The sequence below is a fragment of the Erigeron canadensis genome, chromosome 1, assembly GCF_010389155.1.
Source record: "Erigeron canadensis isolate Cc75 chromosome 1, C_canadensis_v1, whole genome shotgun sequence".
Lineage (NCBI taxonomy): Eukaryota > Viridiplantae > Streptophyta > Magnoliopsida > Asterales > Asteraceae > Erigeron > Erigeron canadensis.
This window is the reverse complement of record NC_057761.1, coordinates 41,694,208-41,704,180: the sequence shown is the minus strand read 5'-3', so window position 1 is coordinate 41,704,180 and position 9,973 is coordinate 41,694,208.

Below are 9,973 nucleotides of genomic sequence, written 5' to 3'. Positions count from 1 at the left end.
GAACCAAAAGTATACATATTTTTGTTATTTTCATTAGACCCTTATTTTCAAAAAAATATTTGAAGTATTCATTATACCCTTATCAAGACATAAATAGATGAAACTAAACATATGAACACTTAATGAAGATGAATACAACATCAAGAAATTAGAAAGAAACTTAATCCACAAAGGTTATGACAATGGAGTTACCAATGGATCATTTGTAACTAGTATTCAATGTCCCTTGAGCCTTTAAATAAATTTTATCATATCTTGTGTAATTTTTAATCAGTCAAATAAAAAAAAATAAGTTGATGATGCTCATGGTTTCATTTTTTTCCTTTGTTTTGTTTTTTCCCTTAACATTTACCTTTATATTTCTTTTCTAAGCACGTCACGTAGCAACAAGCAATTTTATTAGCATTTGAGTTATTGGTTAAATCGTTAACCATATGATGCATTGAAAGTTTGATACCTCTAACAAATGCTATAAAAACTGCAAATTTTTGCTTTTATTTTTAAATTTAAAATGAAACTATCAAAAAAATTGCATATTCAACATAAATAAAATCAACATCAACAAAAAGCAAAGTGAAAAACTTGTGGATAAAATAGAATGGACCACACTACTAGGCTTCTTATCACCAAAAAGAAGGTGTCCTATCATCTTGATTTTGACATATACCGTCTCCCAATCCTTTTCTTATTTACTTCCCATCACATAATTTTTCATTTTTAAAATTCTGATTGAAAAACCATACAATTTATGTTTCTTTCTTTTCATACTAGATTTTAGACTCGTATAAATATACGGATGTGTATAAAAAATTTTACAGTTAAACAAAACATAAATAAATTTATGACAAAAGTCGTGAAATAAATTTATGAAGTAAAATATGTTTGGTTTGTAAAAATCCATTTAAAAATGTATTTAGATAAAAATAAATATTACTTTATTAGATATGTATTAGTTATTATACTTGATTTATTATATTAAAAGTATTTGTGAAATACATTGAAATGTCCTTCCCAGTTTCCATGTCTCAAATTTTATATTTATGACATTATCAAATTTTAATTTTATCAAATTGAGGCTTTTGATTGGTTAAATAAGCTATTATGTCAGTTGTGTTTTAGTATATATAAAGATAAAGATTTTTCATTTGTCATTTATAATTACTACAATTATTTACTTGTTAAATTGGTCTTAGTTGAAGATAATTTGCACACACAAGTTATTCAAAATCACAATTACCTTCGGATATATCATCAAAGTATCAAACAAAAAATAACTTCAAAGAACTTTAGATACTTTGTGAATTACTATTAATCAAATGTTTTTATTTGTCTTTTTTTTAGAATCCGGATTAAAGAAAAAAAGATAACAGTAGGTTTGTAATAATTTGTATCATACAGGTCATGGGCGGTCTAGAGGGTGGCCAAAGTGGCCGATAGGCCGAGGCCCGATTTTTTCTAGTTTTACTATTATGTATATACGTGTGTAATTATTTATGTATATTTTAACCTCTAACAATTGTCTAAAAACTAAAACATATAATTTAATCCATAAAAAATGCACGTATATATATTTTATTGGATTAAAAAAGAATTATTATTACTTATCGGAAATTCGGAACGGATCAAGCAGCGCCTTTTCAATATTTCATTGTTCCACATGACAAGTATTTACTTTTCTTTATTATTTATTGTAATATGTATACATATAAATAATATATTATTATTAAATGATATATAAATCATTATTGTTATTTAAAAAACAATGACATAGTTGTTTGTTGTTTGTCATTTCTTTAAGTCTTTCCATGTTGTTTTAAACCTATTGAAATTTTATTTGTCTTTGGGCTTTATATTTAATTTATTGATAAACATTTAAAGTTATTTTTAAAGATTAATTTATATAATATAATTAGTTGCATTTAGCTTATAGTCTCTTATTTTTTCTCTCGGCCTACATCTATAAATCTTTAGGGACGACCCTGATACAGGTAATAGTAACCTATGCTTTCTAGGTTGATCGATTAATTTTTACTATTATATTAGTAGTTGAGTTATAGAATTAACCATAAGCTATTAATTGCAGTGAATGGTTAATGATTTGTTTAGACAACATTACGGCTTGATTCCGTTTAGATGACATCTGGAGAATTAAAAAAATATAGACAAAAAAGGACGAATCACATTCTTAATTACATGAATGTTAGTCATCTACCATACAAGAATCTAATCTCAATAGTCGTTGCTACAAAGAGCCAATGTTAAAATCAACAAGGTAATTGATCTATTGAGTCCAAACTTGCCAAATAATACACTATATATATATGAGAACAGTACTCGCGCGTTACGGCGGTGATGGAGGTGGCGGCGGTGGCAGCAATGTAATGTCGGCGGCGGTGACGGGTGGTAGTGATGGCGCCAGTGAGTAGTGAAACTTATTGATGTAATGTGACTATGATGTATAATACATCATGAATTAGAATGTGTATATTGTTGAAACTTAAAAATCAATATTGAAATTTTAAGTTTAATGTTAGAAAATCAGGTGAATTTGATTTATAATAATAGTATAAATAATACAATTTTATCTAAAATCCATTACTTCGAGATATTTACCCAAATATATGTAAAGCTAAAGCTCCAACATATTGTGGTATATGTGATTGATTAGAATGTTGTGAGGTGCGACTAAACAATGTGTGTGTGTGTGTTACTAATTACTTGAAAAGAGCTATCTAATTAAGATAGCAAACTAATTCACATATTCATACAAGTTCTTGTGCTAACAAAAAGCGAGCAAGATCAAATTAAAAATCCAACAAACTAAATCGACTTGTGCACATGATGGTCAAAGTCAAGAAAATGAATTGGTATCAAAGTATATGTGGGCTACATTATGAAGCCATTGACTAATTAAAAGTCATATTCTGAATAATTATGTCACTATTTGATTGTGTTTTTAAATTTGGTTTTTAAGTAGTTTGTGGACGTAACATTTTTTATCGGAATTATTCTTTGTTATTTATTATATTATATGTGTGTAATGTGATTTCTGTATGCAATATGAGTATATGATATTGTATCGTAATATCCTAAGTAGCACCGAAACGGGTATGACAAAGGGGTAATAATACGGAAACGGGGAACGGCAAAATTGAAAAATCAAGAATATGGGTACGGCAATAAAAAAAATATACAAATATAAATTAAATTAATTTTTTATAGAGAAATACTTGAGACTTGAGAGATTATGTGTAATTGTATATGTATAATTGTATAATACATATTTGGTCAATGATCACTCATTGAATGTTTAGTGTTTAATACTAATTGGTTTTGGAAATTAAAAAATTTAATGTTGATCAAATTGTATATAATATAACCGGTTTGGAGAATAGAAAAAGTCTATTTAAACCTTGATATTAATTAGAAACCATATGAAAACTTCAAAGAAGCGTTTCGGTATCTATAGAAAATTGGAGGGAACGTTTCATATGTGTTTCGTACGCCGAAACATTTCCATGGAGTTTCAGAAACGGGTACGACTATTTGTTTAGAGTTTCGGTGCATCATAGGTAATATCACACTCTAGAAAGTGCCAAAAATATAGTTGAAAGAGTTAAATGCAATAATGGTCCCTGTGGTTTGTCAGTTTTTGCAAAGGCAGCAGTGGCGGATCCAGGTTTTAAGCTTATGGGAGTCCATAAAACCCGGTAACTTGGTTGACGTAACTAAAAAGAAGAGTATGATCGAGTCGGGTCCAATATGAATATATATATATATATAGGGAAAAGAGAATATGAGGTTGTTTGATGTCTAAGCTTAGGTGTGAAATCTCTCACATACTAATATTTTATTATTTCTTGTTTAATGAATAAATGCATGGGCCCCCATGATTTTTATGAATTAAAAAAACAATATGTGAGTGTTCCACACCTAAGCTTAGATACCCGACAGCCTTATATTCCCATCCCCCATATATATATATATATATGGTAACACTCCCGTGAGAACACTTTTAAAATAAGAACGGTGAGAATACTTAAAAACATTATTTTGATGCATTAAAACTTTATAAAACTAACATAGTGCTTAACTAATTATCATTATTTAAGTGTTTAACAACACATTGATCCGTCAAAATCGAAAAAATCATGTTTTTTGTTTTGTGCATCCATCTTGGATGCATATTCATCAAAATGATGCATCCAACAAAAAACGTGATTTTTTTGATTTTGACGGATCAATGTGTGGTTAACACTTAAATAATAATAATTAGTTGTGCACTATGTCAGTTTTATGGACTTTTAATACATCAAAATGTAGTTTTTAAGTGTTCTCATTTATTCTCATTTTAATTTGGTTCTCATTTGATTGTCACCCTATATATATATATATACACACTCAATAATGCTATTAAATAAGTATCATGTTTTTATTTTTCAAACTCTAACATTTGTAACTTTGACTTTAAATAAATTTATTTGTGTTACATGATATTTAATTAGAATTATATGAATTGATTGTGTTTTAGATGTATTTTTTAATGGTATAACTTTTATCAAGTTTTATACAACACAAAAAATATATATATATATTTAAGGTTAAAGTTTAAAAATAAAGATTTTAAATATTCAAAGTAAGAAACTTTTATGGAGACATATGAAATATTATTATTATTGTTATATTTGATGAGATTTGCTTAAAATGTTTATAAGGTATTGTTATCTATAAAAAGCTTTTACAACATTTGACACCAACTAAATAACCATTTTTAAAGTTGTTTTGGTTATTCGATTGTTGTTAGACACTAATAAACAATCTTTAAAGTTGAAGGTAAGACTTGACCTTTTTAAAAATCACGAGGGGTTAAAAGGAAAATGTTATCAAATTGTTCTTCTTCCTTCTTGAACACCTGCAAGTCTGTAACTTAATAAAGAATGCGATCCCCCATTTCAGATTGTATTATAAGTTATAAAAATTACTATGTCGCTGTGGTCATAAATTTGAAAGCTTAAATAGATTCATATTTCTTGTCAACAGTCCAAGGGGTTTCCAAGCATAATTTCGAGGAGGTTCATATAAATCTTTTCATGGTGTCTCTAAGATATATTAATTTTGAAGGGTGGTCCATTGAACCCCCTTGATGCATACTTGAACCGCCACTAAAAGGCAGTCGCTCTTTTGATTTTTTAGCCACGATTGTTCCTAAAGACATGTTTCAGTTGCAACGGCAGTTCCTCTCTAACAGATCCGTTAAATAATGATCTTGTTTTCTTCGAAAAGTCGGATATCTTATATTCCAGAGTTAAATTCCCGTGTTTTGCAATTCTTGTTACTTAGTGTTTTGCATTCCCGTGTTGTATTTGTATCTCTTGTTGTACTCTTTGTCCTTTAGTACTTTGCTAGAGGCCTTATATTTTAATATTATATTGCTGTTAAAAAAAAAAATTCGGATAGTGACTTTTGAAAATGTTTAAGAATTTTAGTATCTTTTTTTTGTTAAATCCAAAAAATTTTCGAAAATGTCAAAAATATCGAAAAAGATTATTTTCAATATCTGAAAATATTACTTTACGAAAATATGAAACTTAGTCTCAATACGGAAATAACTATGATACTTTTTTCTGAAATTCGGATATCCGAAAAGTTTAAGTATCCAAAATTTTAAATATGTACGGATATTGAAATTCTTTATCCGAAATTTTGGGGGGATATCCAAGTTTCAACTATCCGATTTTTGATTATTCAAACTTTCGCATTGTGAATTTAAATATCCAACCTTTTCGAAATATTCTTGGATATTTTCAAATGCCCGAGATTTTCAAAAGTCATTATCCGGATCTGAAATTTAGGAAATTCAAAGTTCGTATATCTGACTTTTCAGATAGAATCAGATCGGATTTTTAAATTACAGGGTCAGATACGGATACTTTTGAACACCTTGTGTTTGTGTAGGTAAAATGACATTGATACCCTTCACAACTTACTCACATAGAAAACTTAACGACACTAATTAATGAATCCGTAAAAGAGGGAATGTCGTTGCAAGTGAAACATGTCTTTAGGGACTACCGTTGCTAAAAAATCAAAAGAAGGACTGCCATAGCAAAAAGCGACAAACCACAGGGACCGTTTTTGCATTTAACTCTAATTGAAAATTCAAAAGATTGCCACTTGTGTTCAAAAAAGACAATATTATTATTCTTGTTTGAAATTACATCCTATTTTTTATTCTTTTCTGGTCATCGGAATTCTATAACATAATCTTTATATTCGTTGCATTATATTCAAAGTTTATCTTTTACAATAAGATTCTGGATTTAATATATTGTAATAATGACAATCATGTATTGTCAATATTACACCAATGAGTTGATACATTGTTTGGCTATCTCCAATGGAGGTGTCTTTGGATGCCTTTAGATATCTTTTGTCGTTAAAGTTTGTTCAAAACTGAGAATTTTTTTAAGAATGTCCTTACCTAAGGGCATGCCCTAACTTGTAAATATATTGTTGTTTTTAGTGGGGGTAAAAAGATATATAAGGATGTTTGTATGGTTGGAAATAAAATTATAGGATTTGAAAAATTTGTAAGGATGTATAAGGATTTGTAAGGATATGATGTAACAGCTCAAGGAAGTCTAAGGGCGTCTTTAACATTGGAGATAGCCTTAAAGAAGTTCTTTTATGAAGATTACATTTAAAGAGATCGAAGTCCAAGTTTAAGAGGATTCCTCTAATATGTTGTCGTATCTTTAAGCGAACTATTAGGGGTTTTTTTTTCTCTTATTAGGTATTGGATGAGGAGACTCTACAATGTGAATCTGGTTTATACAATATATTCTAGAAGCTCTGTTGTGATATTCAATCTGCACCTTAAAAATTTTTTTATGAATATTACTCATTGATTTAGTCAGAGATGTCAATAGGTCGGATATAAGTTAAAGTGCATAAAATAGTTGGACATTTAGCATAAAATTTACGTTAAATGAGAAATTCACATAGAATTGTAGAACTAATTGATTTGAAGATGAAAAAGAAATATATAAAAAAATCAATTTTATCAAAGATAATTCAAAAAATTATAGCTTTTTATTTGGAATATGTGTGTAAATGTTTATTTGGAGTGGAAAACGAATAATCCATGTATGATTAAACGTCATTCAATGTCATATCCTTTTTTGTATACGAGATAGGTATCCGCGTGTGGTGGCGGTGGCCGCGGCAACGGGTGGTGTTACTGGCGGTGGTGGTAACGATGTGGTTATTAATCTTAAAGTAATTGATGTAAATGGTAGTGTAATTATTTTATGGTTAAGGGATGTATCTTTTTTAAATAACTTTATTAAGAATATTATACAGATATTAGGTGAAAGTATTTTAATTAATTAATAAAAGAAATAGATAATTTGGATAAATATAAGTGTAAAATATTTTAGGATATATTGGATATATTTAGCGTGTGAGTTAGAAATGTATTGAAAATTAAAGATATTTTGAATATTCTAAAGATAGAGAGTTGAATAGAGGGAAGGGTACTTTGTTTATTAATATAGTATAGATAGTATATAGATATAGATCATCATATATAAAAATCGAACGGGTGAGGCCGATATCCACCAAATCGTTTGTAATTGCGATCTTTAATTCTTACGAGTTCCAGTACTTTATTTAATAAACTTGAGTATTTTATTGTTAATCGAAATGTACATAACTTAAAAACTTATTGTTTTCATTAAATTAATAATAAGAAGAATCTTTAGCCTGAATTCAAGATGCACTCAACAATTTCATGTTACCAAGATTCCAGCCTCACAATATTGCCCACTTCCTTACATTTGTCTTTTGTAGAATAATTTGATTTGATGCTTGCTTGTTGTTAATATGACATTTATGTCCAAAATCATAATTATAACAATTAACATAACGGGATGTGTAACCCCACCACAGAGGGTATTAGCAGCGAAATCGCTGCTAATACTGCGGGCCCCATGTTTGTAATGGTAAATCTAAACAAAAAATTAGCGGACCCCCTGTCAGTGTCAGAGTATTAGCGGCGACGTCGCCGCTAATACCTTGGTCGGGTTAACTTTTGCCTGGTGATATTACCCTCTACCTAACATAAACCACTTCTTTGGAAATTCGTTTATCAATTTAACAATTCCCATCTTGGTAAATTTGAGCCTGTTGACTTGTTTCAATATTCGAAACTATACCGATTGACAAACTCCAAACAGACAATGCAAGAGTTAGATTAATCATGCAGAAATGCAAAAGATAGAGAGCGACATACGACATATTTCATAATAACAAATTCAATATGTGTTCGTTAAATATTAACCACCTATCTTTTAAACATCTCATGGCATTTTTAACTTATAGTATTCATCAAAAAGGAAATTAATGTTTGTATTTTAATTTACTAATTTTATTTTTACCTTTATATAAAACAAACTATCTTTTTAATTTCCGGCTTCTAAAATACCTAAATTACTATTTTCATTTATTCACTAGTTTAAATATTTTCATCTAATTATCTATAATACCTTTAATAAAAATTATTTACAACATATATCTTCTAACCCTTAAAATGACTACACTACCCCCACTTATATCAATTACTTTTACATTAACAATCACACCGTTATCATTGCCGTCACCCGTCACCTTCACGTCTCCATCACAGTTGTTGCATTACACATGTTTCCGTCTAGTACTACTTTAAATATTAGTCGCTAGTAGAGATGGGCAAAATCGGTTTTTATGAGAAACCAGTTCCAAGCCAGAACTGGTTTTGGTCAACGCGATCAAAAACCGGTTTTAGTCAACACGGTCAATAACCGGTTTGGATTCAACCTTTTGACTGGGTTTTTTCGGTTTATTTCTCAGAAAACGAAACCGAGCTGATTTGGAACCGGTAAGAAACCAATAAAATGTAACCAGATTTTTCCTGGTTTTCGTTTTTCTAGCTCGGTCTTTTTGGAACCGGTTTTCTTCCCCACGTCTCGTCTAGTTGCTAGTGTCTCGTATTAGACCTTAGGTCTCTCATCAAATATATATATATATATATATATATATAAGATCTTACCTAGTTTTAGCAAATTAGGCTAAGGGTCATTGGCCCATCATTCTATATAAACATTTGGTATATTCTTTTTTTTTATATATATAACAAACTGACCAACTCTATTCTTAAATTATAGACAAATTTGGATAGAACTCATAACTCTCGAACACACCCTCACCCTCTCCACTCATAATCCAAACCCTACACATGTGGAATGTAGGTATCAAACCCAAGTGAAATACTACAACTCTATAAGGTCAACGACCTTATCAATAAGCCACTAACTCCATTAGTAATTTTTTTATATTGTATTTAATATATATTTTAATGTTTACTTTAAAGTTAAAATAATGAAACTTATTTGTATAATATTTAGTGAATTTGGTATTATAGTAAACCTGGTGCATGTGGCAAAATTTTGGTGACACATTAAAATACATCAAAGATGGTGCATGGAGATGATTTTATACATTATAGTTAGTGTTTTGGTGTATGTATTTGATAATTGAGTTAGTCGTAGAAACCCGATTATTAACAAGGGTCCGGCTAATCACCTATTAAGATTTTGATTATCGTTGTAATTTTCGAACAAGATTCATATCTTGAATGGGTTTAATTTGTTTTAGTGGGCTTGGAGCAAAACACTTACATATAATGAACTCGATATGGTTAATGACTTAGAAAAGCTTAACTCAATTACCTTGTAACACATCTTCTAGCATCTTGCTAGCTAGCTAGTTGTTTAATGAATATTTGTTGTTAAAAAAATACCATATATTGCATAGTAGTATTATACGAACCAGCTGGCTTTGAATATATATATATTTAACATCTTCAATGTTAATTTTGAGACCGACGAACAATTAATTATTCTGTATGTAATCATCTCTTTCTTTTCTCAAATTG